Here is an 8,216-nt window from a genome sequence, read left to right on the forward strand (position 1 = left end):
GACCAGGGGCAGGATGGGGCTTCCCTGTCTAATGTGAAGCTGTTCATAGAGGCTCACTCTTATAAAACACAACTTTATTTCTTATTTTAAAGCGGGGTCCAGCTGTGCAGCCCGACCTGGCCTGGAACTCACGGACATCCTGCCTTGGCTTTGTGGGTGCACGGCCTCAGTGGGCCTGAGTTCTTTAGATGCTTCTTAAACTTAAACATCAGCTCTGGTCACAGCAAATGGGGTGCGATCTCAATGGTGTTTATCCGGAGGATGGTCTGTGGGTTCACGATAACTGAAAGACAGATCCTTGTGTCAGACTGGGCTGGGTCCTGTCCAGAGTCAGCTCTGTCCACGGAGGCTCTGCCTAGGCACCTGATCACCCCATGGTGCGTTCTGCCTCTCCAGCATCTTGGCCCCTGGCTGTCTCTTGCCCTCAAATGTGTTCACCTGATGTGTGCACTGACGGACTCACACGCCCCATGGGTCCATCCACAGCTGCAGAGAAGGCTGGACCCCCACTGGCCTTCTGGTCTAGTGTCTGCTCTGGCCCACAGCCACTCTAGCCTCAGGACCATGAGGGCAGGACGGTCTTGCCCACTCACTTTGAGTGGCAGGGATGGGGGAGGCTCCATTTCAACACAGACTGCAGTGCTCAACTGGGGTATGTCTGACCATGCAGGGGCTGCTTAGCAACTGCCACAGTTTCTGTTTTTTGGTTTTTTTTTTTAAGACAGGGTCTCCCTGTAGCCCCAGGTGGTCTTGAACTTGCTGTGTAGACCAGGCTGACCTCGATCTCACAGGGATCCATCTGCCTGCCTCTGCCTCTCAAGTGCTGGGACTGAAGGTGTCCACACCCACCTTAAGATTTATATTTTAGTGCGTGTATGTGCAGCTGACCACTGAGGCCAGAGGTACTGGATCTGCCTAATGTGGGTGCTGGGAACTGAATTCGGATTCTCTGGTGAGCCATCTCTCTAGCCCACGGGTTTGATTTTTTAGAGGTAAGCAAGGTCTTGCTATGAAGACCAGGCTGGCTGGGAACTTGAGTCAATCCTTCCACCTCAGTTCTGGGATCACAAGGGTGAGCTGCAGTGTCTGGCTGGCATCTGCTGCACGTGACAACTCAGAATGGGCTCTGCAGCCACTCAAGGTCCTTCTTGAACTCCTGGGGCCTTGCAGTGTCCCTGCCTTGGGGAATGGCCCTGTGGCGGCTCCTGCAGACACAGCACTCTCTCTGCTCCTGGAGCATCTGCGGCTCTGGACAATGGTGGACAACGTGAAGATCCGAAGGCCAGGCCCATCAGGTGCTCCTCAGGGAGAAGGGCGGGCAGCACCCCCGGCCCCCAATCAAAAGCATCCCTGACTCCACAAAACCCAGCCAGCTGGCCCCAGCTGTGGCGCTTCTCTGTGACCATATTCAGAGGATACATGGCCTGGCCACTGCACCCCACCATGGCACATGCTCTTAAAAGGCCTTAACGCAGCATTAGCAAGACATTGAGAAGGCTCAGGCCACGTGGCCTGACCAGCTATCATAAAAGCAGCTCCCCTGTGTGCTGCCCTGCTTCCTTCACCCCCCGCTCCTGGTTCCACTAATTTGTCTCCCTTTAAAGCACCTTCTATGCCATCACAGGCACAAACATGCGTGCTGACAGCATAAGGCTCTGCCAGCCATTTTTCTAGCCTGACACTGTCCCGTCGCCTTCTAAGCCCCAGTCCAACACATGGAGTGTCAGCACTCCCTGGCACACGTGTGAATTGCTTCCAGTTTTCCAGAACACATGATGCCACTACTATCCCCAAGTGTCCCGTGGCATAGGGGTAAGAGCTGTCCCAGAGCCTCACCCTGGTCAACCCTGCCGCTTGCTGTTAGGATGATCTCACCCTGGCCTTGCCCAGCTGCCCACAGGGAACAGGCACCACCTGCCTCAACAGGAGGACATGGGTGCTGACCAGTGTGCGGGGACCACAATGTGCGGAGAGCACAGCATGTAGGTATGCGGGGAGCACGGTGTGCGGGGAGCACAGTGTCAGCCCACTCACTTTTTTTCCTCCTGTAGTTTTTCCTCTTCTTAAATTTCATATAGACTTTGGGCCACGATTCTGTCTTTTCAATGACTGTGGCCTCAACTCGAACAAGATCCTTCCTAGAAAGAAGGAAAATAAAGGACGGGCCTTCTTGATACTTTTTTCTTTTTTTTTTTGGTCTTTTTGAAGCAGGGTCTCCCTGTAACCCCAGCTGGCCTGGAACTCACTATGTAGACCAGGCTGGCCTTGAACTCACAGAGATCTGCCTGCCTCTGCTTCCCAAGTGCTGGGATCAAAGGCATGCGCCACCATGACTGGCCCCTAGTTTTATACCTTATACCATAGTAAGGTTTGCAGGATGAACTTTGGCCAGTTATAAAAGTTGCACACTCTCGGGCTGGAGAGATGGCTCAGCAGTAAAGAGCACCTGGGTTCGACTCCCAGCACCCATATGGTGGCCACGAACCATCCTTAACTCCAGTTCCAGGGGAATCCGAAGCCCTCTTCTGACCTCCGTGGTACTGCATGACATGGGTGCACTCACATACATGCGGGCAATACACTCATACACATAAAATAAAAACAAAAATATTTTTAAAAGAAAGTTGCACATTCTTGTAAACATTTCCCTTTTTGAGGTAGGGTCTCAAGTCTCCAGGCTGACCCTGAATTTGTGTGCCCAATTCTCTGAACTTCTGGGCCTCCTCTTGCCTCGGGGATCACATGCATGTATCAGGACATCTGGTCTACTCACTGTAAACTCTGCTTACTCTTTCTCTAAAGCCCCAACCCTGCCACATGGCTGCCAGTCTGCATGTGTCTGACCCCTACATCAGCACAACAGCCTGGCTTTTTCCTTCACCTTTCCTCTGGGCAGCTGCTGAGATTTACAGTTGCCCATCTTAGGGGTGTTCCTTTTTCTTTTTTGGTCTTTTTGAGATAGGGTCTCCTTGTAGCCCCAGCTGTCCTGAAACTCACTATGTAGACCAGGCTGGCCTTGAACTCACAGGGATCTGCCTGCTTCTGCCTCCTGAGTGCTGGGATGAAAGGCGTGTGCCACCATACCCGGCTTTTTTTTGGTCTTTTTGAGACAGGGTCTCCCTGTAGCTCCAGCTGTCCTGGAACTCACTGTGTAGACCAGGCTGGCTTTGAACTCACAGAGATCCGCCTGCCTCTGCCTCCCGAGTGCTGGGATTAAAGGCGCGTGCCACCACGCCTGGCTTGGGGCATTTCTTTTAAACTCTTCATAAAATTGCCTTCAAGCTTCAACAAGAAAACAAAACAAAACGAAACAAAAAAGCCTAACAGAGTATCAAAAAATTTTTTTTTAGCTAGGCATGGTGGCATACACCTGTATTTCCACAGTTGGGAGGCAGAGGCAGGAGGACTGCCACAAGTTCAAGGCCAGTCCCGTCTATATGGTCTGTTCCAGGGCTTCAGTTACGACTCTGTCTCAAAAAGACAACAAAGCCTTTCCTTTATATTTCTTTCTGGTGTTGAGAATCACTCAGGGCCTCAAAAATTACAGGTAGGCGCTCTACCCTTGAGCTGTGCCCCAACCCTCAAGAAGACCTGAAGAGCCACACAGTAATGGATTAGTGACAGACCAGCGGCTGGCTTGTTTCTTCTTGAGACACCAAAAGCCCACAGGATCATGAAAGTCGTGTGATGAGCTTTGACAGCAATGTGCCTATAAACCCCTCAGGTCTGATCACACTGTCCAGTCTGCCACCAGCCCAGGCCCGGGACCAAGGCCAGCATGCAACAGCTCATTACCCGAGGAGTGGCTTGCCGAGGAGTGTGAAGTTGTCTGCTCCGACTAGCAGGACCTGAGGAGAGAGAAAGGGAGTGTTTAGTCACTGGCTCGTTAAGGTTAGAGAACACACTGAGGATTGGTGACATCCACACCCCAAAACACAACGTGACACTGAAAACGCAGTAAGAGGACCAGACTCACACGGTGGACGCAGAGAAACAACCCCTACAAGGTGTCCTCTGACCCCCACACTGACATAAATAAGTAAATGTAACTAAAATTTTAGTCAGCTAACTGGTTTTGCTCAGACCATAGGTTTTGAGACTGCTTAGAAACAGTTTAGTGTTCTTTCTCTGCGGTGTAAACACACACACAAACCCTGTAACCACAAAGGAGGGTGTCGGGGCTCACACCTGTCATCTCAGTATTCAAGAGGCTGAGGCAGGAGGATTGCCATGAATTCCAGCCCAGTTTGGGGTACAGAATAAGACCCTAGCTCAGAACAGCAAAACAAATCTACTCCCTCAATATCTACTACGCCACATTAATAATCAATAGCCAGGGCCAGCCTTGGCTGCACAGAGTTTGAGGCCAGCCTGGAAGATATGAAACCCTGTCTCAGATAAACAAGCCTACTTTCCTCACAGCAGGGGCCAGAAACCTCACTCCAAGATCGGCTGCAGTTTTATACGTGTGGTAGAAAATTTTTCTCTGGGAACACGTCAGTGAGATCGCAAGGCTCAGTGACAAGGCTGTGTCTGCACTCTCCAAGAAACAGGCTGCATCCCAAACAGGTTGGTCCTCTCGGTCAACTGTATTCTGGAGCTGCTTTGCCCTCACCTGGCCCTGCCTCCCGTTTGCACTGCCTGGCCAGACCACCTCAGCTTCCCCAATCTTTGCTAAGGCTGTTCTTCACCTCAGCAGTGAGGAAACGCTCCCAGTAACGTGCGATTGGTGACCGAGTACCCCAGCGCACAAAACAGCTTGAGTCTCACCTTCTCCAATCGAATCCTCTCTCCGCACTTGATGTCCAAGTCGTTCTCAATCAGAATCAGGTCCTCGGAAGTCACCTTCCACTGGTGGCTGGCAAAGTGGACGACAGCAAAGAGCCGGCCGTACTGGCCTGTGGCAATCAGCTCATTCACCTTTCTTACCACCTCTGTGGGACAGTGCTCGGCAGTCACCCACCAGACAGCTGGCATCCCCAGCCCACTGCCCAACCCCCTTGCTGGGAGAGCTCACTGCAGGTGTAGCCCGGCTGGCTCACCCAGCAGGCATGGGTGTAGGGTCAGACTGGAGCTCTGGGAGTACTGACCCCAGGGCTCCACCTCTGCAGTTCTGGGTGGGGAAGAACCCTCACCCCTCACCTTGTTTTTTTTGTCTTTTGAGACAGGGTCTCCCTGTCGCTCCAGCTGGCCTGGAACTCACAGAGATCCACCAGCCTCTGCCTCCCCAGGGCTGGGATGCTGGGATTAAAGGTGTTTGCCACTGCTCTGGGCAACTATTGTTTTTTTTTGTAGTCAATCAAGAGTCAGCAGATGGGTTGGGTATGATGGGTCAGACGTGTAACCCCAGCATTTGGGAGGTGGAGGCAGAAGGATTGCAGCTGAGTTTGAATCTAGCCTAGACTATACTCGGAGTGAGGCGCTTGCCAGTCGGAGAAGGGAAAGGAGAGGTCTGCAGCGGGAGTGCCCAGGACTACAGACCCTGAGCTGAGGGTGTGGGGCACCTGCCCTTTCCTCAGGTTCTTCTGTTCTTTTATCGCTGCCCTGGCTCAAGGCACAGTCCTCTGTCCTCAAACTTGGCCCCGAACAGGCACTCACTGAGCACAGACCCCTAGCTTGGTTGAGGGCTGGGCACATGGGAGGGACAGGACAATTCCTGCCCCAGAGACGTCAAGCCAGAAGCTGTGCTGCCACCTTGGCTAGGACTTGATACTTAACAGGACTTTAGGATCTTTGGGTTCAACATCCACGGAACTGGCCAATCACAGACTGAGAAAAAAACTGACATACTGAACATGTGCACACCTTCTATCAGTTCTGCAGAGTAAACGCTTGCATGGCACTGACATGGGTCAGCTACAAAGATCCAGGGAATGGACCAGGGTGTGCCGGCTACATGCAAACATGGCACCAGGGACTCACATTCACGGCTCTGATGCCTGTGGGAAGTCCTGCAACCAATTCCCACAGACCTGGAGACGGCTCAATCATCCTGTACAGGATCCAAAACAGCATTTGCAACTGTAGAAGATTCTACTCAATAATGTGAACATCAAGCTTCTGGAAGACTCAGACTCTGACTCCCCACTGCCTCTGAGTGCATCACGGCCACACTGTCCTTCCTGACAGAGGCCTGCCAGTAGGGACGTTTCTCTAGCCCCCGGGGCAGCACAGACTTCTGACCATCAGCTCGACTGTGATGCTCATGTTTCTTTTTTCTTTTTGGAGACCGGATCTCACTGTGTAGCCCAGGCTGGACTTGAACTCACGATCCTGCCACTCAGCCTCCCGAGCTCTGGGATTACAGGTGTGAGCCAACCCACAGGGCTCACTTGTTCTGACCTGGGAGGGCTCAATCCTTGAACCCACTGCTCCACTGAGAGCTGGAGGTGCACCAGGCCCTTCCCTCCCACCACCTGAGGACTCCACGGCAGACAGTGGAGGGCTATTTATTAAATGACATGTTTACTAACCAAAGTGAACACAAGGGTTTGTATGTGCTGTGTCTTGGAGCTCCCAGACATCTGGCATCCTGCTTGGTATCAATGATCACTTTCCTGGGTGGGGGTGGGGGGGTGTCAGGTGCCTTTTATTTTACTTTATTTTTGAGATAGTCTCACTCTGTACCTGAGGCTGGCTTTGAACTCTTGGTGACTCAGTTTGCCTCAGTTTCCCAAACACTATGGTTACAAGAGCCAGCCTGCACAGCCTCAGCCAAGTCTCACCTGTGTGGTATCTGGTCTCCTCAGTTGGGTCCGGCAGAACAACTTCTGGCCATGGTGGTGAACTCAGGGAGGTTTTAGGAACGTATCTGCAAAAAATATTTCATAAACCCACATCACACATGCATGAAAGGCAGATTAAAATCCTTGAGCAATGGTTGTGGGATAGGTGTAACAAAGAGCATGTGTGTGTGTGCACATGCAAGCCTGCTATGGAGAACGTACATGGCCCCAAGACACTGCTGCTAGCTCCCGATTGCTAGTGCAGAAGCTCTGGGCACTCTGCCACCAGGGAGTTTGCACACTTAAGATGTACGTCCCATCTGTCTGTGCCATTTACAGGTATACAGGAGGACTCGGCAAGCACCTAAGCAATGAACAGACTCTCCCACCATGCTAGGTCTGGGAATCCCACGGTCTGTGTCTGGACTGTGACCTTGAAGGACCAGAACAGCTAGAAGGGGCTGCTCTTCAGGTCTCTGGCCTGGGTGCCATCCAGTCCCATGACTGGACATGGCAGGGCTGGATGCAGAGTTTAGAAAGAGGGAGCTGGGGACATGGAGACTGGCAGGAGGCTGGGACCCAGCACACGAGAAGGGGAAGACAGGCCACACCTAGTGAAGTGCAGCTTGGGAGTCCTTCTGAGAACCAAAGAGGCTCCTGTTGCTGCCAGTGTCCTCGTAGCAGCCGCTGCCACTCACATTTTATGACCAAAGCGGTACTAGATGCTGTTCTGAGGTGTGCGTGTGTGTGTGTGTGTGTGTACTGGGCATGTATACTTGGGCTAGGTGTAGAACTGTACCTATGTATTTATCTATGTATTGTGTGTGTGTGTGTGTGTGTGTGTGTGTGTGTGTGTGTATTTGGCCTGTGCATCTATCTGTGCTGTGGAGGGAACTGGCTGATGGAACTGTACTTATGTATGTATGTATGTATACATATGTATATTTGCTGGGAATGGAATCCAAGATTTCACGTGTGCTGAGCAAACATGCAATCCACTGAGCCATCGCTCCCCCTGCCCACCCGGCCCAAACAGGTAAGTTTTAACCTGAGAGTGACATTTGCACAGATGAATGAAAAGTCACATTTTGGTACATTACCCTTGTGAACACGAAGCACTCTGTGAACCGAACCTTCCCGAAGCAGAGCAGAAAGAGGCTGCCGAACAAGAGAAGGCAGGTGGTTACTGCACGAAGTGAGAGTTTGCTGCTGGTGTCTCTGGTAGCCCAGGTCACAACCTGCCTTTGAAGAAGTCAGGTGGGGTGGGGTGGCCAAGTGGGTGAGGTGCCTGCTTCTCCCTCAGTCCCCGCTGTGTGACCCTGGACGGGTTCCCTAACCTCCCTGAGCTGGTTGTTTCTCTGTACAGACTCTACACCAAGCTGAAGGCCATCGTCAGTATTAAAGCACTAATCAGGAACCGGGCTGACCCAGGTTCCCCCACTCCAAGCCCCTGCACACGACACAAGTCATCCACACACCAGGCACCGAGGA

The sequence above is a fragment of the Nannospalax galili genome, unplaced genomic scaffold (assembly GCF_000622305.1).
Source record: "Nannospalax galili isolate Female #2095 unplaced genomic scaffold, S.galili_v1.0 scaffold1723, whole genome shotgun sequence".
In the NCBI taxonomy this organism is placed as follows: Eukaryota; Metazoa; Chordata; class Mammalia; order Rodentia; family Spalacidae; genus Nannospalax; species Nannospalax galili.